Source organism: Salvelinus fontinalis, chromosome 23 (assembly GCF_029448725.1).
Source record: "Salvelinus fontinalis isolate EN_2023a chromosome 23, ASM2944872v1, whole genome shotgun sequence".
NCBI lineage: Eukaryota > Metazoa > Chordata > Actinopteri > Salmoniformes > Salmonidae > Salvelinus > Salvelinus fontinalis.
The window spans coordinates 9626014-9652087 of NC_074687.1; the positions used below are offsets into that span (position 1 = coordinate 9626014).

General features: G+C 41.5%; 1 protein-coding gene across 8 annotated transcripts in view; it reads left to right on the plus strand.

Annotated features, from left to right (window-relative positions):
• LOC129820830 (PTB domain-containing engulfment adapter protein 1-like) overlaps nucleotides 1-26074 on the plus strand; it is a 170227-nt gene that overhangs the window by 49401 nt on the left and 94752 nt on the right. For 3 of the 8 annotated variants that reach the window (XM_055877834.1, XM_055877833.1, XM_055877837.1), the window contains exon 2: nucleotides 19678-19781. The exons of the other annotated variants lie outside the window; for them this stretch is intronic. The gene's annotated coding sequence lies outside the window, so the exon portion shown is untranslated. The remainder of the gene's footprint in view (nucleotides 1-19677; nucleotides 19782-26074) is intronic. 8 annotated transcript variants of the gene reach the window in all.

The following is a 26074-nucleotide window of genomic DNA, read 5'->3' on the forward strand; positions in this document are numbered from 1 at the left end:
TGTCAGGATCGAGGGAAAGATGAACGGAACAACGTACAGAGAGATCCTTGATTAAAAACCTGCTCCAGAGCGCTCAGGACCTCAGACTGGGGTGAATGTTTACCTTCCAACAGGATAACGACCCTAAGCACACAGCCAAGACAACGTGGGAGTGGCTTCGGGACAAGCCTCTGAATGTCCTTGAGTGGCCCAGCCAGAGACTTGAACCCGATCGAACATCTCTTGAGAGACCTGAAAATAGCTGTGCAGTAACGCTCCCTATCCAACCTGACAGAGCTTGAGAGGATCTGCAGGGAAGAATGGGAGAAACTCCCCAAATACAGGTGTGCCAAGCTTGTAGCATCATACCCAAGAAGACTCAAGGATGTAATTGCTGACAAAGTACTGAGTAAAGGGTCTGAATAGTTTTTTTTTTAAATACAGAAATTCGCAAAAATCTATAAACATATTTTTGCTTTGTCATCATGGGGTGTAGGGGGGTATTGTGTGTAGATTCATACATTTTAGAATAATTCTGTAACGTAACAAAATGTGGAAAAGGTCAAGGGGTCTGAATAATTCCCGAATGCACTGTGTATATATATACTGTATTTTGAGATCTGGCCGCGGACCCCAGTTATAGAACTCTGAACTAGTGTGTGTGTGTGTGTGTGTGTGTGTTCAGAGAAAGCCCCCATAGATATTGTTCTTGGTTTTTCCTAGGCTGACTACAGTACAAACCGTGTTTTCATCAGTTACTGACAGCTATTGGATTGACAGTGATCCTCAATTACCAAGTATTTACTGAGAAATGTGTTGCTGTTAGGATATTTAGCATTTGTTATTTTAAGTACCAGAAATAACCCATTATTCCTACCTAATTTCATATGAAATATTAGATGAATAGGGTAACAGTACCCGTAAAATAAAGTGCTACCCATGTTCTCATACAGTGCCCAATTACGATGAAATCTTTGTGATCCATTCATATCCCCTCTTGCTGTATTGATTAGGCTGCAAGGCTGAGGGCCTCTTTTCAAGCCTTTTCTATGAGATATGGTCTGCAGAAGGTTAAGACTTAATTGAAGAGGGCCCTTAAGGGCTAAACGTTCATTACCTCCAAAGGCTCTCTTAACAGAGGAGGTTTATGCTGATAAGATCATTTATGATGATTATATGCACTCTTGGGCCTAAATAATGCACATTATTTCAACTTGAATAATTGATCATGTTCATTTGGTATTTGGTATTTTATTATGGGGTCCACACAAAACACGAAACATGACATAATACAGAATGTTAATAGGAAATTACAGTTTAACCTTAGTAAAGGCCTTCCTCCTGTTTTCTTCTCATCTCAAACCACCTCAGTCCTTGCATAATGTATGTTGGTATATCAACACAATAGTCTTTCTGTGATGTTTTTTGCGTACATGTCTCATACGTCTTTCTCACAAGAGGTACATTGTTTGATGAATTGTTAGATGTCTGATTTTAAAATATATATACACATTTAAAAAAAAAAAAAATTATATATATATATATATATATAGAAAATATATATATATATAGAGAATATATATATATATATATATATATATATATATATATATATATATATATATATATATATATATATATATATATATATATATATATATATAGAGAAAAAATATATATATATAGAGAAAATATATATATATATAGAGAATATATATATATATATATATATATATATATATATATATATATTGAAAAAAAATATATACACTGCTCCAAAAAATAAAGGGAACACTTAAACACAATGTAACTCCAAGTCAATCACACTTCTGTGAAATCAAACTGTCCACTTAGGAAGCAACACTGATTGACAATAAATTTCACATGCTGTTGTGCAAATGGAATAGACAAAAGGTGGAAATTATAGGCAATTAGCAAGACACCCCCAAGAAAGGAGTGGTTCTGCAGGTGGTGACCACAGACCACTTCTCAGTTCCTATGCTTCCTGGCTGATGTTTTGGTCACTTTTGAATGCTGGCGGTGCTTTCACTCTAGTGGTAGCATGAGACGGAGTCTACAACCCACACAAGTGGTTCAGGTAGTGCAGCTCATCCAGGATGGCACATCAATGCGAGCTGTGGCAAGAAGGTTTGCTGTGTCTGTCAGCGTAGTGTCCAGAGCATGGAGGCGCTACCAGGAGACAGGCCAGTACATCAGGAGACGTGAAGGAGGCCTTAGGAGGGCAACAACCCAGCAGCAGGACCGCTACCTCCGCCTTTGTGCAAGGAGGAGCACTGCCAGAGCCCTGCACAATTAGGCTTTTTACTTAATTGTTTGGTTTTAATAAAATTCTAATTTGAAGGACAAACATACAGTAATTGCAATTCATATTTTGTGTTGACATACTTTAATCTCAAGAGAAGACGGGTTAAATGTAAATAAAAGGTTTAATGTTCTCTTACTTAGAAAATAGTCCTGATCATATAGGCCTAGACAATTTCACCAAAAAACTAACAATACATTAAATTCATACATTTGAAGTAATTTAAATTGTAAGCATAATACCACAGCACATTTTTCCAATCTGGGAGGTAAACTTAATAAACTATTCTATAATTTCGCTGTGTATTTCAGATGGGATGAAGGTATTAAAAAGTACCAGAGTCCACCAAAATAGAGCTTGCTCGGAACAATATTATGAACCAGAGGGGCCAACCCCCCCAGACCGTGGCTGGCTACCCCCCAGACCGTGGCTGGCTACCCCCCCAGACCGTGGCTGGCAACCCCCCCAGACCGTGGCTGGCAACCCCCCCAGACCGTGGCTGGCTACTCCATGTGCTTGTGGAAAAAAAACTGTATTATAGCTCAATTCCACCTTAAAAAGTTTGCATTTCATTTCCTTCTCATTTAACTTCTCAAAGTATTGTCATACAGGACTCCGTTGCTGTAGCTTCCCTGGCTCACTCTTTGCCATTTTTCTAACTATTAACGAGCGCTTTATATCCGTCGCAAATATTTTGATAGATGGATATCTCCTAATGTTACAGCATTGTTACAGCGTTAGGTATTTGTAAAAAAAAATATATATATACAGTATATGTTTGGGACCTGTTAGTGGTAGTTTTTGTGATAACTGCGCTGTTCTAAACATTTACAATCCTGATTTTGTGTAAACGTCACACCCCTACAGTGCCTTGCAATAGTATTCATCCCCCTTGGTGTTTTTCCTATGTTGTTGCATTACAACCTGTAATATAAATTGATTTTATTTGGATTTCATGCAATGGACATTCACAAAATAGTCCAAATTGGAGAAGAGAAATGAAAAAAAATTACTTGTTTCAAAAAATTCAAAATAATTTAAAGCGGAAAAGTGGTGCGTGCATATGTATTCACTCCCTTTGCTATGAAGCCCCTAAATAAGATCTGGTGCAACCAATTACCTTCATAAATCACATAATTAGTTAGATTGAACCAAGGGGGACTTTATTTAAGTGTCACATGATCTGTCACATGATCTCAGTATATATGCACATGTTCTGAAAGGCCCCAGAGTCTGCAACAACACTAAGCAAGGGGCACAAACCAAGCAAGTGGCACCATGAAGACCAACGAGCTCTCCAAACAGGTCAGGGATAAAGTTGCAGAGAAGTACAGATCAGGGTTGAGTTATAAAAAAAATAGCTGAAACTTTGAACATCCCACGGAGCACCATTAAATCCATTATTAAAAAATAGAAAGAATATGGCACCACAATAAACCTGCCAAGAGAGGCCCACCAAAACTAGGCAAAGATGGCATTAATCAGAGAGGCAACAAAGAGACCAAAGATAACCCTGAAGGAGCTGCAAAGCTCCACAGCGGAGATTGGAGTATCTGTCCATAGGACCACTTTAAGCCGTACACTCCACGGAGCTGGGCTTTACGGAAGAGTGGCCAGAAAAAAGCCATCGCTTAAAGAAAAAAATAAGTATACACGTTTGGTGTTTGTCAAAAGGCATGTGGGAGACTCCCCAAACAAATGGAAGAAGGTACTCTGGTCAGATGAGACTAAAATGTAGCTTTTTGGCCATCAAAGAAAACGCTATGTCTGGTGTAAACCCAACACCTCTCATCACCCCGAGAATACCATCCCCACAGTGAAGCATGGTGGTGGCAGCATCATGCTGTGGGGATGTTTTTCATCGGCAGTGACTGGGACACTGGTCAGAATTGAAGGAATGTCGGATGGTGCTAAATACAGGAATATTCTTGAGGGAAACCTGTTTCAGTCTTCCAGTGTCACGATTGTCGTCAGGGTGGAAATGACCTCTTTATTTTGAATGTCGCCAACAAAACAAGAAACAACAGAAACAAACGTGAAGCTGACTAGGGCTATACAGGCCACTAACACAGACAACTACCCACAATTAAGGTGGAAAAAAAGGCTGCCTAAGTATGATTCCCAATCAGAGACAACAATAGACAGCTGTCCCTGATTGAGAACCATACCAGGTCAAAACATAGAAACAGTAAACATAGAAATAAAGAAATTAGAATGCCCACCCTAGTCACACCCTGGCCTAACCAAAATAGAGAATAAAAGCCTCTCTATTGCCAGGGCGTGACATCCAGAGATTTGAAATTGGCATGGAGGTTCACCTTCCAGCAGGACAATGACCCTAAGCATACTGCTAAAGCAACACTTGAGTGGTTTAAGGGGAAATATTTTAATGTCTTGGAATGGCCTAATCAAAGCCCAGACCTCAATCCAATTGAGAATCTGCTGTATGATTTAAATTTTGCTGTACATCAGTGGAACCCATCCAACTTGAAGGAGCTGGGCCAGTTCTGCCTTGAAGAATGGGCAAAGATCCCAGTGGCTAGATGTGCCAAGCTTATAGACACATACCCCAAGAGACTTGCAGCTGTAATTGCTGCAAAAGGTGGCTCTACAAAGTATTGACTTTGATGGGGTGCATTTTTTTATATATTTTTTATTTAACATTTATTTAACCAGGTAGGCTAGTTGAGAACAAGTTGTCATTTACAATTGAGACCTGGCCAAGATAAAGCAAAGTGTCACGTTCCTGACCTATTTCTGTTAGTTTGTTGTATGTGTTAGTTGGTCAGGACGTGAGTTTGGGTGGGCATTCTATGTTTTCTGTTTCTATGTTGGTTTAAGGGTTGCCTGGTATGGCTCTTAATTAGAGGCAGGTGTTTGGCGTTTTCCTCTAATTGAGAGTCATATTTAGGTAGGTTGTTTCACAGTGTTCGTTGTGGGTGGTTGTCTCCTGTGTCAGTGTTTGTCGCACCATACGGGACTGTTCGGTTTGTTTTGTACATCGTCATTTTGTGTAGTCTATTTTCCCTGTTCGTGCGTTCTATGTGTTAATGTAAGTTCGTCGTCCAGGTCTGTCTACTCCGTTTGTTGTTTTGTTAGTTTATAGTGAAGTTCGTGTTTTCGTCTTTTATTTCATTAAAGTTCGACACATAGTTACACATGGAGTAAAACAAACATACATTCAATGATACAGTAGAAAAATAAGTCTATATACAATGTGAGCAAATTATGTGAGATAAGGGAGTTAAAATCAAAAAAAGGCCATGGTGGCGAAGTAAATACAATATAGCAAGTAAAACACTGGAATGGTAGATTTGCAGTGGGAGAATGTGCAAAGTAGAAATAATGGGGTGCAAAGGAGCAAAATAAATAAATACAGTAGGGGAAGACGGTAGTTGTTTTGGCTAAAATATAGATGGGCTTTGTACAGGTGCAGTAATCTGTGAGCTGCTCTGACAGCTGGTGCTTAAAGCTAGTGAGGGAGATAAGTGTTTCCAGTTTCAGAGATTTTTGTAGTTCGTTCCAGTCATTGGCAGCAGAGAACTGGAAGGAGAGGCGGCCAAAGGAGGAATTGGCTTTGGGGGTGACCAGAGAGATATACCTGCTGGAGCGCGTGCTACAGGTGTGTGCTGCTATGGTGACCAGCGAGCTGAGATAAGGGGGGACTTTACCTAGCAGGGTCTTGTAGATGACCTGGAGCCAGTGGGTTTGGCGACGAGTATGAAGCGAGGGCCAGCCAACGAGAGCGTACAGGTCGCAGTGGTGGGTAGTATATGGGGCTTTGGTGACAAAACGGATGGCACTGTGATAGACTGCATCCAATTTGTTTAGTAGGGTATTGGAGGCTATTTTGTAAATGACATCGCCGAAGTCGAGGATCGGTAGGATGGTCAGTTTTACGAGGGTATGTTTGGCAGCATGAGTGAAGGATGCTTTGTTGCGATATAGGAAGCCAATTCTAGATTTATTAACTTTGGATTTGAGATGTTTGATGTGAGTCTGGAAGGAGAGTTTACAGTCTAACCAGACACCTAGGTATTTGTAGTTGTCCACATATTCTAAGTCAGAACCGTCCAGAGTAGTAATGCTGGATGGGCGGGCAGGTGCAGGCAGTGATCGGTTGCAGAGCATGCATTTAGTTTTACTTGCATTTAAGAGCAGTTGGAGGCCACGGAAGGAGAGTTGTATGGCATTGAAGCTCATCTGGAGGGTTGTTAACGCAGTGTCCAAAGAAGGGCCAGAATTATACAGAATGGTGTCATCTGCGAAGTGGTGGATCAGAGACTCACCAGCAGCAAGAGCTACATCATTGATGTATACAGAGAAGAGAGTCAGCCCAACAATTGAACCCTGTGGCACCCCCATAGAGACTGCCAGAGGCCCGGACAACAGGCCCTCTGATTTGACACACTGAACTCTATCAGAGAAGTAGTTGGTGAACCAGAAGAGGCAGTCATTTCAGAAACCAAGGCTATTGCCGATGAGGATGTGGTGATTGACAGAGTCGAAAGCCTTGGCCAGGTCAATGAATACGGCTGCACAGTATTGTTTCTTATCGATGGCGGTTAAGATATCGTTTAGGATAGTTATGCATTCTCAGGTTTTCAGTTTTTTGTCTTATATCTTGTTTGTTTCACAATAAAACATATTTTTCATCTTCAAAGTAGTAGGCATGTTGTGTAAATCAAATGATACAACCCCCTCAAAAAATCTATTTTAATTCCAGGTTGTAAGGCAACGTAATATGAAAAATACCAAGGGGGGTGAATACCTTCACAAGCCACTGTAGATAAAACAATAAGAAACATATTGTTTTTAAACTTTTGTATATATTTCTTCCTACGGCAATACAACAGCTGATCCAAAGGGGGTGTGGCAGATATCAAAAGTCTGCTGTGGTGGGACATGCTTATGCTTCCTCGTCAAATGGAGGCTATCGAGGGTGGGAGGACCATCTTTCTTTTGCCAACTAACTCCTTGACCACTCGAACCCCTTATTGTTTTCTGGGTCATGTGGTAGAGTGGACAGAGGACGGACTTCCAAAACGAGAGAACCCCAACCTGTCTGTCTGAGATAACAGGCTGAGTGGAATACTAATCACTCTGGCCAAGCTGCCTCACAGACAGAGCCCAAACACACTCTGGTCAGGCTGCCTCACAGACAGAGCCCAGGCAATGCCCCCACTCCACGCTATGAATAAATGAGTCTCCTCTCATTGCCGGTCGATCATACCCATTAGATAAAGGTTACTATGTTGTTTAGATTGATGGTTGCTAAGTTGAAATTGGCTTATCCGAGACCTGAGGCCAGCTGTGAGCCTGGCACAGTGTTAATGCATTCTTCTTTGGTGGTTTGGATATGGAACGTTTTTATGACCAGGGTTGGATTTCCAGGTGACTATAAAATAAACTTGGCAGGTAAAAGCAATATGGTGGTAAGCCACTCCTTCCCTGCTGGTCCCTCCTATGATAGTACAATTGTGAGTAAGTTGAGTTTCTACATATTGCTTTCATCCATTCTGCCCTTTCAGTTTCAGATGAATGCTTATAAAGGAAACGTAATGGAAGGAATATTTTGAGCAGCCTTTGTGCTTGAGTACATGTTACAGATCGTTTGTTAATTCATTTTGATGCTGTTAATTCATTGCTTGAGGATATTTGGAGCAATTATTTGAGTTTGTTATTTTGTTACATGCTATATTGACTGAAAAACATGACTAGAAAAATAATCTAATGGTGACACCTAGTTGCACATTTACAAAATGCACAAAGAAAAACAAGAAACTGAATAAGACATGAGAAACCATACAGATTTGATACAGATTGTCAATCTACTTGGAGTGAGTGATCTCTCAAAAACGATAGACAGCTGTCCCTGATTGAGAACCATACCCGGTCAAAACATAGAAACACAAATCATATAAATAAAGGACATGGAATGCCCACCCAAACCACCAAACCAAAAAGAGACATAAAAAAGGCTCTCTAAAGTCAGGGTGTGACACAGATTCTTGCCTTTTACATGTGAATATGTCCACGAGAGATTAGCGTGGACTTGATTCAGAACATGGACACAATGTCTAAATTATTACATTCTGACTTATTTAGCTTGTCTAGCTTTCAGTAAAATGCAATGACCTGAAACCGAGGACTCTTATTTCCTACACTGGACTTCTGCACTCATTCAGTGGTTTCACTGGGTGAATAAGCTGCACAGCTATTTGTCTCTGTCTGTTTTTCTCAGCGGCCTTGGTGTCTTTAAGGTCTGTGAAAGATATGGCTTCACCTTGACTGTCAAAGGAAATGGCAATGTTTATTTGTCATGGTATGCAATGTACCAAGAAGTAACTCTGGCAATGGACCAAACAGATTATTCAGAGTCCCTGTTGGTTTGGACATCTTTTTCAGTTTCTTCTATCAATTCCTCCTTCTAATATACGTATTTCTAATATACATATTTCCTTTTAATGAAAATTAGTCTTCTTCTGACCCAAATGTCTTATTATTAAAATTAAGATATTTATGCTCTATCCCAGATGCATTTAATTAAAAAATATATGTTTTTACAGTTAAAATTAATCATGTTGGGAAATACATGTGTTATTGATTTAACAAATCGCAAAATATTTAAGCAATTGTCAAAAGCAGCACTTTGAATGGATGCGCGATTGATTTACTATTTAACAAGTTATCCAAGTATCTGTTGTCCTCAGGGTACCCAATATAATAGATATCTTGTACAGTATATGCCCTTCTCGAAACTGAAGGGCACACAATTTATGTTGGATGTTTTTCCATTTACCGTCCACTTCAGCTTTGGAGATGTTGTATCACACCAAAAAACAAGACAAAGGCAAGGTTATCTTGCATGTTATATCTGTCAGTGACAAATGGCTCTTGCAGAGGGTTTTCTGCGCCTCTTTTTGACCTTGCAAGTAAGCACAATCTAACCCACTAGATAAACTGATGCATGAAAACTACTGTAAGAGATATTGATTAGTTAAACTTTGTTTAGACAAGGATCTGTTCAGACATGGTTTCAACTTTGTCCAGAGCGGACAAAACCTGAATTGAGGTTGGTCCAGCCTCACATCTACCATCAAAACGTTGAGGTTTCAATTAGGGCTCAAGTGGGGCGACGCACAATTGGCATAGCGTCGTCCGGGTTAGGGAGGGTTTGGCCGGTAGGGATATCCTTGTCTCAGTATGTAAAATGTAATAAAAATGTATGCACACTACTGTAAGTCGCTCTGGATAATAGCGTCTGCTAAATGACTAAAATGTAAATGTAAATGTAAGTGCTTTGTATTTTGAAGTAGACCTTCAAAACAAGATGAAAGTGGTTTGAATTAGTGTTTGCTCAGACAATTGACTTTAAGGCAACGCTCTGTCAAAGCTAGCATGCTTACTGACTGAAAAAAATAACCCCAAAGGAGATTGTGTTGGCAACAGATTTTCATGTGAATATTCTAAAATCTGCATAAAGAAAATGTGCACATTGTCCTGCCAGTGGTGTTTCCACCAAATGAACTGTCACGCCCTGACCATAGTAAGCTGTTTTTCTCTGTGTTGGTTGGGGTGTGATAGTGTCTAGGGTGGGGTATCTAGGGTTTTTTGTATGTCTATGTTGGCCTGATATGGTTCCCGATCAGAGACAGCTGTTTATCGTTGTTTCTGATTGGGGATCATATTTAGGCAGCCATTTCCCGTTTGTGGGATCTGGACTATGTTTCGTTGCCTGTCTGCACTATTTTGTATAGCTTCACGGTTCGTTGTGAGTTTTCAGTTTGTTAAAAATATGTGGAACTCTACTCATGCTGCGCCTTGGTCTCACACATACAACGATCATGACATGAACTTATGATAAAAATAGGTGGGTGATTAAGGAGTGCACACAAAATGTATTTTTTCACTAAATTTTTCATGTACTGAATAGAAATATGAAGTTCAATGTTTTTCCATCGCATTTTCAACTCAACTGATAGTTTTTTAACAAAAACTGTTGCGTTATATAGCAAATGTGCCTTCTTTGGTCTCGGTAAGTGCGCTTTAGCCACAGCTCGCAGATACAGTGTGGGTAGGCTGTGCGGGTAAGCTAGTTTACATGATGAGATTATTATTCAAATCATTTTTGCCTAATGTCAGTCAAGCATCGATCATCATGTTACCAGAATCAGACCCTCAAATATTTACTGGAAAGGAGCATCAAGATTACTGTGCACTTTTACCACCCTGTGAAGTTGATCAATTATTTGATCTGTAGCCGAATAAACTGCACTGTTTCCTGATTCGTAGTGGGAGGACCACACACCATATCATCTCGTGTGTAAAGGCAGTCAATGTTGTTCTCCTCCTCAAACGAGGAGGAGCATGGATAGGACCAAGATGCGGATTGAGGGAAATAAGCCATCTTTTAATGAAAACAGCAAACAAGACACTACAAAACTACAAAACAACAAACGTGACTAACCTTCAACCGTCCATGTGTGGACACAGGAACAAACACCCACAAAACCCCAGTGAAACCCTGGCTGCCTTAGTATGACTCTCAATTAGAGACAAACGATACACACCTGTCTCTAATTGAGAATCATACCAGGCCGAACACAAAAACCAACCTAGAAATACAAAACCTAGACTGCCCACCCAAAACACACGCCCTGACCATAAACACATACAAAACCAACATAAAACAGGTCAGGACCGTTACAGAACCCCCCCCTCAAGGTGCGAACGCCGGGCGCACCAGCACAAAGTCCAGGGGAGGGTCTGGGTGGGCAGTTGACCACGGTGGTGGCTCAGGCTGAGGGCAAGGTCCCCACCCCACCATAATCAATCCCCGCTTCTTTATTCCCCTCCCAATGACCACCCTCCCACTAACACCACCTAAATGAAGGGGCAGCACCGGGATAAGGGGCGGCACCGGGATAAGGGGCGGCACCGGGATAAGGGGCGGCAGGTCCTGGCTGAGGGACTCCGGCAGGTCCTGGCTGAGGGACTCCGGCAGGTCCTGGCTGAGGGACTCCGGCAGGTCCTGGCTGAGGGACTCCGGCAGGTCCGGGCTGAGGGACTCCGGCAGGTCCGGGCTGAGGGACTCCGGCAGGTCCGGGCTGAGGGACTCCGGCAGGTCCGGGCTGAGGGACTCCGGCAGGTCCGGGCTGAGGGACTCCGGCAGGTCCGGGCTGAGGGACTCCGGCAGGTCCGGGCTGAGGGACTCCGGCAGGTCCGGGCTGAGGGACTCCGGCAGGTCCGGGCTGAGGGACTCCGGCAGGTCCGGGCTGAGGGACTCCGGCAGGTCCGGGCTGAGGGACTCCGGCAGGTCCGGGCTGAGGGACTCCGGCAGGTCCTGGCTGGACGGCTCCGGCAGGTCCTGGCTGGACGGCTCCGGCAGGTCCTGGCTGGACGGCTCTGGCAGGTCATGGCAGGACGCAGACTCTGGCCGGCTGAGACGCACTATAGGCCTGGTGCGTGGTACCGGAACTGGAGGTACCGGGCTGAGGGCACGCACCTCAGGGCGAGTGCGGGGAACAGGAACTGGGCACACTGGACTCTCGTGGCGCACTCTAGGCCTGGTGCGTGGTACCGGAACTGGAGGTACCGGGCTGGAGACACGCACCATAGGGAGAATGCGTGGAAGAGGAACATGGCTCTGGAGATGCACTGGAAGCCTGGTGCGTGGTGTAGGCACTGGTGGTACTGAGTTGGGGTGGGAAGGTGGCGCCGGATATACCGGACCGTGAAGGAGGACACGTGCTCTTGAGCACCGAGCCTCCCCAACCCTACCAGGTTGAATGGTCCCCGTAGCCCTGCCAGTGCGGCGAGGTGGAATAGCCCGCACTGGCCTATGCAGGCGAACCGGGGACACCACCTGTAAGGCTGGTGCCATGTACGCCGGCCCGAGGAGACGTACTGGAGACCAGATACGTTGGGCCGGCTTCATGGCACTCGGCTCGATGCCCAACCTAGCCCTCCCAGTGCGGCAAGGTGGAATAGCCCGCACTGGGCTAAGCACGCGTACTGGGGACACCGTGCGCTTTACCGCATAACACGGTGTCTGACCAGTACGACGCCCTCTTACTCCACGGCAAGCCCGGGGAGTTGGCTCAGGTATCCAACCCGGCTTCGCCACACTCCCCTTTATCCCCCCCCCCCAAGAAATTCTTGGGTGAGCCTCTCGGGCTTCCAGCCTCTCATACGTGCTGCCTCCTCAATCCACCACTCCTGGGCTGTGGCTGCCTTCTTCACCTCCCGAGAGCGGCGATTCTCTCCAACCCTTCCCCAGGGTCCTTTTCCGTCCATGATCTCCCAAGACCATTCCTCCTGTGTCCAGTGCCTTAGTTCTTTTTCTCTCTCCTCATTCCGCTTGGTCCTGTTGTGGTGGGTGTTTCTGTAAAGGCAGTCAATGTTGTTCTCCTCCTCAAACGAGGAGGAGCATGGATAGGACCAAGATGCGGATTGAGGGAAATAAGCCATCTTTTAATGAAAACAGCAAACAAGACACTACAAAACTACAAAACAACAAACGTGACTAACCTTCAACCGTCCATGTGTGGACACAGGAACAAACACCCACAAAACCCCAGTGAAACCCTGGCTGCCTTAGTATGACTCTCAATTAGAGACAAACGATACACACCTGTCTCTAATTGAGAATCATACCAGGCCGAACACAAAAACCAACCTAGAAATACAAAACCTAGACTGCCCACCCAAAACACACGCCCTGACCATAAACACATACAAAACCAACATAAAACAGGTCAGGACCGTTACATCGTGACTCCAGGTTTCCTTCAATAGGAAGGTTATATTATGAATATTTGCACATGAATGCGTTTCCACAATCATTTCTCGCATAATTAATTGACTGACACAAAAGATCCCACCATGTCTAAAAAAACAAATTATCTTTTGGCATTTATAAAATTATACCAAAACGTAATGTTTCCATCACAGGTTTATATGTACGGTATGACTTTACTCACATAACTGTGGTTATTGTAACCAATTTTCAACATAGTCTAACCTTGTATAAAATATAGTGAAATTTGTACCTTTGAATATGTCAGATCTTTAACGTTATGTAGACTTTCTAAAGAAGAAAAAACAGCTGTTGGCTAGGCTGCACATCTTACTGGAGAGGTAATATACAACTCTCCATTTGGTCTCCCATCCAGAGTTTTAGCCAAGCCCAGCTTAGCTTTCATATTTGTCACTGACTACTAATGTGCCATTGTGAGAATGATTATTGCGAGTTCTCTTAACTAAACATATGTACTGTTGTAATCAAAGTCATTCCAAAGGGTAGGTTTAACACAGCAAATTAATTGTAAGTCATGTATCATCAATTATACTACCTAAGCCTATATAGCATTTGCAAAGTCATCAACAACTATTGTTTCAATTCAACCCAGGGTTCAACTAAAAATAGACGATGCATATAGGCCTAGGGTTTCAAGCTTTGGTTGATTTCAAATGTAATCTTCAAGTTAATAGTTTATATGTTGGAGTCTCCATCTCAACCAAAAATGTAAGTTAAAGAATAGGACCAAATCAAATATATTTTATTACACTTTTGCAAAACAGCAAACAGCCTATTAACTTGTTAACAAACTATACTGTATGTTGGATTCACGTCTCCAACTAAACCAAAAAAAAAAGTTAAAGAATAGGATTAAGCCAGTGGATCAGATTCATCTATCCAAGCATTAGATATCCTTTAACAGGCAACCGTGCAGTTGAGCTAATTTTGGCAACCAATTTTTTTATGAAATTAAACATATTCATTTTGTTTGGCATATTTTATCATCTTAAGCAATGTTACTTAGTAATAAAAACCACATTATCATTTTACTATCGCACTCCTGTATTAAACACACATTCAAAGATGGGTGAAAACCAGGAAGGGAACGTTAGCACAACCAAACCTCATTAATCACACATTTTCAGTACTACTTGTGCATAACATGGGAAATTACAAGACTGTCAAATGTTTTTGACCTCTGAAATATCATTTTGGAACTTATAGTTTATTTAAATGTTGTTTTCTACTTTTAGGAACTCTTGAAAAATATGCTTTACCAGGCGGTTGAGTTAACCATTGAGGGAATGCTATTTAGTCCAAGCTAGCTATTATGGACACTGGAGAAAAATTGTTATGGGACTTTTTGGTCTGTTCAATTAGACAAATATTTTCATTTTCATATCAGTATTTACTGTCTGCCTGTTATCTTCAATATTATTCAGTACATGTTATTTTACAGCTCCTAGCTCTGCCCTAACACAGGCACAGACACACATACACACATACACATGATTAGACATGCACTCTACAGACACGTATACATGGATGTTGTATTGTAGATGTGGAGTAGTGGCCTGAGGGAACACACTAAATGTACTGGGTAAAGTGTTATGAAATGTAATGTCATGGAATATTTACAACTGTATATAACTGTCTTAATGTTGCTGGACCCCAGGAATAGTAGCTGCAAACAGCAGCTAATAGGGATCCTTAATAAATACAAAAACAAATTCAACCCTAGGTCTACCCTAGTTCTACCCAACTCTACCCTAGCGCTATCCTAGTGCTACCCTAACTCTACCCTCATGCTATCCTAGCTCTACCCTAACTCTACCCTAGCCCCTCGCTCTACCCCAGCTCTACCCTAACCCCAAACTCTACCCTAACTCTTCCCTAGTCATACCCTCCCTCTACCCATACCCTAACTCTACCCTAGCCCCTAGCTCTACCCTAACTCTATGCTAGTTCTAACCTTGTGCTACCCTAACTCTGACCCTAGTGCTACCCTCTTCTACCCAAACGTTTCCCTAGTTCTACTCTAGCTCTACCCTAGCACTAACCCATCGCTACACTATCCCTAACCTACCCCTATCTTAAATATATCCTAACTCTAACCTATCCCTACTCTAGCTCAACCCTAGCTCTACCCTACCTTTACCCAAACTCTACCCTAGCCCTACCCCAACTCTACCCTAGCCACTAGCTCTACCCTAGTTCTACCCTAACTCTACTCTAGTTTTACCCTAACTCTACCCTAGCCCTTAGCTCTACCCTAAACTCTACCCCAACTCTAACCTAGCTATACCCTAACTCTACCCTAGCCCCAAGCTCTACCCTAGTTCCACCCTAACTCTACTCTAGTTCTACCCTAGCTCTACCCTAACTTTACTCTAGTTCTACCCTAGCTCTACCCTAACTCTACTTCTACCCTAACTCTACCCTAGCTATACCCTAACTCTACCCTAGCTCTACCCTAACGCTACTCTAGTTCTACCCTAACTCTACCCTAGTTCTACCATAGCTCTACCCTAACTCTACTCTAGTTCTACCCTAACTCTACTCTAGTTCTACCCTAACTCTACTCTAGTTCTACCCTAACTCTACCCTAATTCTACCATAGCTCTACCCTAGCTATACCCTAACTCTACTCTAGTTCTACCCTAACTCTACTCCTACCCTAACTCTACCCTAGCTCTACCCTAACTCTGCCTCAGCCTCTTATCTACCCCCAACAGCAGCTCACTGGCAGTGGAGCTGCTGCTGGAGCCCGAACACACAAACCCTGGCCGGATGCTTGGGAAATGACTGCTGTTGCCACATCACATCCAACACCTTTTTGAATGAAAAGAAAAAGCAGGAGAAACACTTTCACAATGTAGGAGAATGACATGAAAGGGATGTTGTTTTTTTCAACGTTAATGTTTTAAAGGCAATGTGCTGCTGGCCTTGCAAATGTAAGTCCCTGTGGGGTTTGTGGACTGACACAAATACAGAAAGACGGATACCTGACACCCAGTAGGAATGTTTTCTTGTTGCAGAGGGCTAGGTTCAAGTAACTCAATTTAGGACTATGGGCATCTGGTTTTCATACTCTATTTCTACTGTTTAAATTTGATAGTTGAAGTTGAAATACTCTCATCATGCTGCTTTGTCCTTCATCATTAAGTTATTCCGTGCAAATGCTGCCTATTTTCTTCTAAAGAGACTTACAGTTGAATTTACATACAGTTAGGTTGGAGTCATTATAACTCATTTTTCAACCACTCCACAAATTTTTGTGCATGACACAAGTAATTTTTTCAACAATTGTTTACAGACAGATTATTTCACTTATAATTCATTGTATCACAATTCCAGTGGTTCAGAAGTTTACATACACTAAGTTGACTGTGCCTTTGCACAGCTTGGAAAATTCCAGAAATTGATATCATGGCCTTAGAAGCTTCTGATAGGCTAATTGACATAATTTGAGTCAATTGGAGGGGTACCTGTGGATGTATTCCAAGTCCTACCTTCAAACTCAGTGCCTCTTTGCATGACATGATGGGAAAATCGAAAGAAATCCGCTAAGACCTCAGAAAAAAAATTGTAGACCTCTACTGATCTGGTTCATCCTTGGGAGCAATTTCCAAATGCCTGAAGGTACCATGTTCATCTGTACAAACAATAGTGCGCAAGTATAAACACCATGGGACCACGCAGCCGTCATACCGCTCAGGAAGGAGACTCGTTCTGTCTCCTAGAGATTAATGAACTTTGGTGCGAAAAGTGCAAATCAATCCCAAAACGACAGCAAAGGACCTTGTAAAAATGCTGGAGGAAACGGTTACAAAAGTATCTATATCCACAGTAAAACGGGTGCTATATTGACATAACCTGAAAGGCCACTCAGCAAGGAAGAAGCCACTGCTCCAAAACCGTCATAAAAAATTCAGACTATGGTTTGCAACTGCACATGGGGACAAAGATCGTCATTTTTGGAGAAATGTCCTCTGGTCTGATGAAACAGAAATAGAACTGTTTGGCCATAATGACCATTGTTGTGTTTGGCTGAAAATGGGCGATGCTTGCAAGCTGAAGCACACCATCCCAACCGTGAAGAACGGGGGTGGCAGCATCATGCTGTGTGGGTGCTTTGCTGCCGGAGGGGCTGGTGCTCTTCACAAAATAGATGTTATCATGAGGCAGGAAAATTATGTCAGTGCAAAATCACAGAAAAACACAGCTATTTTTCCAGCCAAAGACAGGAGTCACAAAAAGCAGAGATGGAGATAAAAATGAATCACTAACCTTTGATGATCTTCATCAGATGACACTCATAGGACTTCATGTTACACTACATGTATGTTTTGTACGATTAAGTTCATAATTATTTCCAAAAACCTCAGTTTACATTGGTGCCATGTTCAGAAATGGCTCCAAAATATAAGGAGAAATTGCAGAGAGCCACGTCAAATAACATAAATACCCATCATAAACTTTGAAAGATACATGTTTTACATAGAATTAAAGATACACTTGTTCTTAATGCAACCGCTGTGTCAGATTTCAAAAATCTTTACACAAAAGCACAATATTCAATAATCTGAAAACAGCGTTCAGCCACAAAAGGAAGCCATACAGTTACCCGCCAAATTGTGCAGTCAAAAAAACTCATAAAAAGCATTATAAATCTTCACTTACCTTTGCTGATCTTCGTCGGAATGCACTCCCAGGACTCCAAGCCCTGCTGCATCTGACGAGCGTCAGAGCCGTTGTAGTAGGATTCAATCTAAATCCTGTATTGATGCTTTGCTTGTTTGATGGTTCGTCTGAGGGCATAGCGGGATTTCTTATAAGTGTCCGGATTAGTCTCCCACTCCTTGAAAGCAGCAGCTCTAACCTTTAGCTCGATGCGGATGTTGCCTGTAATCCATGGCTTCTGCTTGGGATATGTACGTACAGTCACTGTGGGGATGACGTCGTCGATGCTGTTACGGCTGTCCTCGCTGACAGAAGGTGGGGACCAAAACGCAGAGTGGTTAGTGTTCATTCTTTTAAAGAAAATCAACAAAACACTTCAAAATAAAAAAACAACCAACGTGACAAAACCGAAACCGTCCTGTGTGGCAACAAAACCTCCACAGGAACAAACACCCACAAAACACAAGTGAAACCCTGGCTGCCTAAGTATGATTCTCAATCAGGGACAACGATTGACAGCTGTCTCTGATTGAGAATCATACCAGGCCGAACACAAAATCCCAACATAGAAAATCAACCATAGACAACCCACCCAACTCACGCCCTGACCAACTAAAATAAATACAAAACAAAGGAAAACAGGTCAGGAAAGTGACAGATGCACTTATTGATGAAGCCAATGACTGACGTGGCGTATACCTCAGTGCCATTGGATGAATCCCGGGAACATATTCCGGTCTGTGCTAGCTAAACAATCCTGTAGTGTAGCATCTGCGTCATCTGACCAGTTCCATATTGAGTGAGTCACTGGTACTTCCTGCGTTAGTTTTTGCTTGTTTGCAGGAATCAGGAGGATAGAATTGTGGTCAGATTTACCAATTGGAGGGTGGGGGAGAGCTTTGTATGCATCTCTGTGTGTGGAGTAAAGGTGGTCTAGGATTTTTTTTGCCCTGGTTGCACATGTGACATGCTGGTAAAAATTTGGAAAAACTGATTTAAGTTTGCCTGCATTAAAGTTCACGGCCACTAGGGGCGCTGCTTCTGGGTGAGCATTTTCTTGTTTGCTTATGGCCTTATAGAGTTGGTTGAGAGTGGTCTTAGTGCCTGCTTTGCTTTGTGGTGGAAAATAGACGGCTCTGAATAATACAGAACTCTCTTGGTAGATAGTGTGGTCGACAACTTTATCATAAGGTACTCTACCTCAGGCGAGCTATACCTCAAGACTTCTTTAATATTAGACATCACGCACCAGCTGTTATTGACAAAAAGACACACCCTTCGTCTTACCAGAGGTAGCGTCCGTTGCATGGAAAAAATCCCGCCAGCTCTATATTGTCTGTTTCTTCATTCAGCCACGTCTCAGTGAAACATAAGATGTTACAGTTTTTATTGTCCCGTTGGTAGATTCATCTTAATATTTATTTATTTATTTTATTTTACCGTTATTTTACCAGGTAAGTTGACTGAGAACACGTTCTCATTTGCAGCAACGACCTGGGGAGTAGTTACAGGGGAGAGGAGGGGGATGAATGAGCCAATTGTAAACTGGGGATTATTAGGTGACCATGATGGTTTGAGGGCCAGATTGGGAATTTAGCCAGGACACCGGGGTTAACACCCCTACTCTTACGATAAGTGCCATGGGATCTTTAATGACCTCAGAGAGTCAGGACACCCGTTTAACGTCCCATCCGAAAGACGGCACCCTACACAGGGCAGTGTCCCCAATCACTGCCCTGGGGCATTGGGATAGGTATAATAATATAATATAATAATAATTTTATTTTCTAACGATTGCACGTTGGCAAGGAGAATGGAAGGCATTGGGAGTTTACTCGCTCGCCTCCGGCTTCTCAGAATGATCCCCAATCTGTGTCCCCTTTTCCAGCGTCCTTTCTTAACGCAAAAGGCGTGAATCTGGGCCTGTTCCAGTGAAAGCAGGATATCCTTCTCGTAGGACTCGTTAAAGGAAAAAGTTTCTTCCAGTCTGTGGTGAGTAATCGCTTTTCTGATATCCAGAAGTTATTTTCGGTCATAAGAGATGGTAGCAGCAACATTATGTACACAATAAGTAAAAAAATAAGTTACACAAAACACAAAAAAATTACAAAATTGCACAATTGGTTGGGAGAATGTAAAACGTCAGCCATGTTCTTCGGCGCCGTCTTAAACAATCGGTCTTGTTGTCAAGATGTATCCATTCTGGACATCCAGTATGGGGTTGCTCAGTTAAAAAAGAGCAAATCTCCAGACTGTGATGGATTAACCTCTGAATTTTACAAAACCTTCTCTGAGGAAATAGCACCATTTTTACTTAAGAAGGGAGAACTAGCTGCCTCTCTGAAGCAAAGAGTTATTACTCTTATGCCTAAACCACACAAGGATCTCTTAAATATTGATAATTGGCCTCCAATCACACTCCTAAATAACGACTACAAAATTATAGCCTTAATCTTTACGAAAAGGTTAAAATCTTGCTTGAATGATCTGATTGATGAATGTCAATCAGGGTTTATGAAAGGGCGTCATATATCTAATAATCTGAGGCTGATGTTAGACTTGGTTGAGTATTGTGATCTATTGGATGACTTCCCTGTTATCTTATTTTTGGATTTTCAGAAAGCATTTGATACCCTTAAGTCACAATATTATATTTGATTGTCTTAAGCATTTGAAGTTTGGTCATTTTGTTGTTGATGCTATTAGAACTTTGTATAATGGTGGAAATAGCTGTATCAAACTCTGTCATGGAACATCCTCAAGGTTAAACATTTACAAAGGAATACGACAAGGTTGTCCAATCTCACTTTCTTTCTTTTTGTTAGTATCTCAAATATTATTCTCATTAGTTCATCAAAGTCAATTTGAAGGCATTGCATTTCAGGCCAGAGATCAAGATATCCCAACTGGCGGATGACACCTCACTTCTTTTGAAAAATGTGTCACAAGCTAGATTAGCATTGGATATCGTGACGCAGTTCTCCAAAATCTCAGGTTTGGTATTAAATCTTTCAAAATGTGAGATGTTTGTTCTGAAAGGAGCTGTCAATCCAGCAGATTGTAACATCTCTGAAAAAGATACTGTAACCTACCTCAGTGTGAAGATCACCAAAAATCTTAAGGCTGTGAATGATCTTAATTTGAGCCCTGTAACTGAATCTGTCAAAAACGAAATATCCTCATGGTTAGGGAGGGATTTAAGTCTTCAAGGGGCTATCTCGTGCATCTTGTCTTTTTTCATCTTGACATTCCCAAATCCACTTGCTGTACCTTAGATAGGCTTTTGTACAACGTCATATGGAAAAACAAGCTACATAAGATAAAAAGAGATGTTATCACCAACAGAGTTTGTGATGGCGGTCTAAATGTCTTAGACTTCACTCTCTTCAATCAGATATCAAAAGTCAACTGGGGTTAAAGGGTACATAAAAATCCTCATAGTTTCTGGAATATTATACCTCATTTTGTTTTTCAGAAGCTCGGAGGGCTTAATTTTTTACTTCAGTGTCCATATATTGTGGCTAAACTTCCTGTGAAATTGGCGGCTTTTCACAAGCAGGCTTTAATGTGCTGGGCTTTGCTGTATAAACACAATTTTTCACCTCATAAATGTTATAAATGCAACAATGGGTCGATATTACATAGAAACAAGATGTTATTTAACCATAACTAGTTCTCGAAAAACATTGTCCTTGTCAGCTAATTAGTTAGTATTAGTGGGAATCTATTTACGTGGAGAGAATTTGACACTGTTATTAAAGCTATACCTAGTTGGATAAAAACTTTACTTCAGAATAATGAATATTTTGGAATATATCCTATTGTAAGCGATATCCAGGTGAATAGGTCTACTAGATGCGAAATTCAACAATCGTTTTATAAAGGGATATTTTCTACAGGAAGTCTATTCCCTTTGTGATATTTTGTTGGGCTTCATCATTTGATGTAAACTGACGCCGTGTTTGTCTCACGTCACACACATTTATGGTGGCCAATAAAGTAAAGGAGATCTCCTTTCAGATTATCCATGGATTCTATCCGTGTAATAGCTTGATTTCTAAATTATATACCTGATGTTACCAGTGAATGTAGTTTTTGTGAACTAGAAACTAAATCTATTGAACCTATATCTGAATCTTGGCCACAAAATGCATACAACCATTGAAATTTCTAAGTTTGACATATTATTTTACTACGCTAATTCTACAATTTAACGTGAGTATGTCATAAATGTCTTTATTTTATTAGGAACGTTTTTCATACACAAATCAACATTTATGAAGAAAAAGCCCCATTTCTTATTTTTTAAAATCTGATTTAGAAAACTATTTAGAGTCATTAAAACATATACATAACAAAATGTCCAAATGTCTTATTCGCTACATGTCTGTATTTGAATTGATATAATGTGCATTTGTTATTTTCTTTGTTTTTTTCTTCTGTTATTTCTTTGTGGAATCCCTCTGGCTGTTCTGTTTATGTTTGGCATGTTACTGTTTAATAAAAAATAAAAAAGAACTAACGATTATATGGTCCCCTAGGAAACACTTATTAACATCCTACCCTGTCACAATAACTCCTCCCTGGCATTTTCATTCGTTCTCATGTCAAACAACACTGTATTCCAAGGTGCCCACTATGATATTCTAACTCTAGAATTAGACTAATCATTCTATTTCCATGATTCCAACAGTTCACCCAAGTGTTTTGCTCTAAATCACAAGTCAAATCGTAATTGCAACATTTGGTTAAAAACAAGGCCTTGATTGTTTGCCCATATCGTACATGACAGAGTTTGATGGTATTTTATGTTTTTGAATAATAATAATGCATACATTCTAAGCAATTTCAATCGGTCTTTTTCCATTCAGATTTTTATACTGCTCACTTCAACTTAAAAAAATATCAATATAATTTTCCTGCACTCATTTGAGATCTTTTTCACACTGCTGCGGTAAAATAAAATAAAATACTTTGATATGATATTTTGGCCATACTGCCCAGCCCTATTCTATGGGACCGCCGAAGAACCCTTTTCGGTTCTAGAAAGCACCTTTATTTTTTCCTAAGAGGGTAGAACACTGAACCATCTTCTGCTCCCAGGTGATCTGATGTCATAATGGAATTAAAAGAGACTCTGGAATGTGCACTACCTCAGCTCAACAGAACTGCATTGTCGTCCATACGATTTGACTGGGGAGTCAAAATGTCTTCGGGGTCTGCCAGATCCACATTTAGGTCGCGCTGTCCCGCTAGCTTGAGGGACTGTAGATGTGATGACTGCAGCAGGACCAATGAAGCAGCCAGGGAGCGGGCCCCAGGACAATGCATTAACAATGTCTCCCTGTAGAGGTTTTTGGTAGGTCTGTGCTGCAGGCTCCTTCTGTTCACACAAGCGGCTGCTGAATAGCAGATGCGTTGGAAGTCTCCATAAGTCCCTAAGCAGTACTGAGATATTAAAGTCTCATTTGAACAAATGAACCCCTCAAATGCCCCCCTTGCTAAAGAAAACTACAATTTCATACTATATGGCTTGGTTGGGAAAGGTATAGCAGTTGTTTTTCATTCATGTCATCACTGAAGCAAAACAGTACCTTTTTACATCCTAGGGGTATAAACCATGTAGCTGTTGAACTGAATATTGAAATATTAATTTCAGAATATACAGCTGTAAAGGAAGTTGGACTGAAGATTAAATAGCATTTACATATTTTAGACCAAGAACATGTTGTAAACAATGGAAGAGATTGTGTGAATGTGCTGTTTCTAAATGCGCCTTGACAGAGTACACATGCCCTGGAAGCAGCGTTTCCTGCTCCTTCTGCTCCTTGAAGTCTTTTGTTTAATGCATGTGATCACACATCTACTGCTTTTGACTTGAGTCTTTTATTAGGTCAGGCTATGTTTTCTATAGCTTAGACCAGCGATTCTCAATTGGAGGGTCAAGACCCAAGGTTTTGAATGGGTCACGAGTGTCTCAGTAAAACAAATACGAAATACTCCAATCTGAGTTTAAACGACTATCACCAACTAGAAAGTGTGTGGGAATTATAATGAACCTATATTTAAAAAAATAATTGAACCTAATAATTTATTAGAAGCACTATTTAGCGTGTTTGGTTGATTTTGTGGTCTCAAACCAGTGAGCTTAACATTCTTCATCAAGAATATGGGCCAAATGGAATTATTGACGATGAAAAAGGTGGGACTGTTGTTCCCATGTCATATAGTTGGTACATTTTACTATCAATATAGAATTAAAACTAGTTTTCCAGATTACATTTTGGCCAAGCCAATATTGGATTGCGACATGCTGGTTCAGTTTGGGTCCTGAGGCAAAACCAGATGAGAACCACATAGCTTAGATTATGTTTATTATAGCTTAGAATATGTTTATGAAATCAAATCAAATTGTACTTGTCAAATACTTCGTAAACAGCAGGCGTGGACTAACAGTGAAAAGTAAAACATGTAGTATTAATAGATACATAATGAGTAACGATAACTTGGTCATATACAAGGGGTAACAGTACCGAGTCTATGTGCAGGGGTACGAGGTAATTGAGGTAGATATGTATGTACATATAACTAAGAATAAAGTTACATATAGTAAAGTGTAGCAGCAGTATGTGATGAGTCAAAAACGTTATTGCTAAAAGGGTCAATGCAGAAAGTCCGGGATGGTATTCGGTTAACCTTTTAACTAACTATTTAGCAATCTTGTGGCTTTGGGTTAGAACAGAGGAGGCTGGTGGGAGGAGCTATAGGAGGACAGGCTCATTGTAATGGCTGGAATGGAATTAATGGAACGGTATCAAATACATCATTCATATGAAAACCACCAATTTATGTTCCATAAATTCCATTCCAGCCATTACAATCAGCCCAACCTCCTATATCTCCTCCCACCAGACCCCACTGGGGTAGAAGCTGTTCAAGGTCCCGTTGGTTCCAGACTTGGTGCCTTGGTACCGCTTGCCATGCGGTAGCAAAGATAACAGCCTATGACTTGGGTGGCTGGAGTCTTTGATGATTTTAAGCAGTGGTGGAAAAGTACCCAATTGTCATACTTGAGTAAAAGTAAAGATAACCTTTTAATAGCAAAGCAGACAGCCACATTTTCTATTTTTTACATTTATTTATAGATAGCTAGGGGCACACTCCAACACAGACATAATTTACAAACGAAGCATGTGTTCAATGAGTCCGCCAGGTCAGAGGCAGTAGGCACGGCAAGGGATGTTCTCTTGATAACAAACTGAAATGGTCCACCCACACAGACAGTGTGGTGAATCAAATCTAATGTTATTTGTCACATGCTCCAAATTCAACAGGAGTCACCTTACAGTGAAATGCTTACTTACAAGCGATTAACCAGCAATGCTTTAACTTAAGTAAAAAATACAAAATACAAAATTAAAGTAACAATTAAACAGCAGCAGTAAAATAACAAGTGAGGCTATATACAGGGGGTACCGGTACAGAGTCAATGTGCAGGGGCACCGGTTAGTTGAGGTAATATTTACATGTAGGTAGAGTTAAAGGGACTATGCATAGATTATAAACAGAGAGTAGCAGCAGCGTAAAAGAGGGATCTGGGTATGGGTAGCCATTTGATTAGCTGTTGATGAGTCTTATGGCTTGGGGGTAGAAGCTGTTAAGAAGCCTTTTGGACCTCGACTTGGCGCTCTGGTACCGCTTGCTGTGCAGTAGAAGAGAGAACAGTCTATGACTAGGGTGGCTGGAGTCTTTGATCATTTTTAGGGCCTTCCTCTGACACCGCCTGATATAGAGGTCCTGGATGGTAGGAGTCTTGGCCCCAGTGATGTACTGGGCTGTGCGCACTACCCTCTGTAGTGCCTTGCGGTAGGAGGCCGAGCAGTTGCCATACCAGGCAGTGATGCAACGAGTCAGGATGCTCTTGATGGTGCAGCTGTAGAGGATCTGAGGACGCATGCCAAATCTTTTCAGTCTCCTGAGGGGGAATAGGCTTTTTCATGCCCTCTTTATTACTGTCTTGGTGTGTTTGGACCATGTTAGTTTGTTGGTGATGTGGACACCAAGGAACTTGAAGCTATCAACCTGTTCCAAGACAGCCCCGTCGATGAGAATGGGAGCGTGCTCAGTCCTCCTTTTCCTGTAGTCCACAATCATCTCCTTTGTCTTGATCATGTTGAGGGAGAGGTTGTTGTCCTGGCACCACACAACCAGGTCTCTGACCTCCTCCCTATATGCTGTCTCGTCGTTGTTGGTGATTAGGCCTACCACTGTTGTGTCATTGGCAA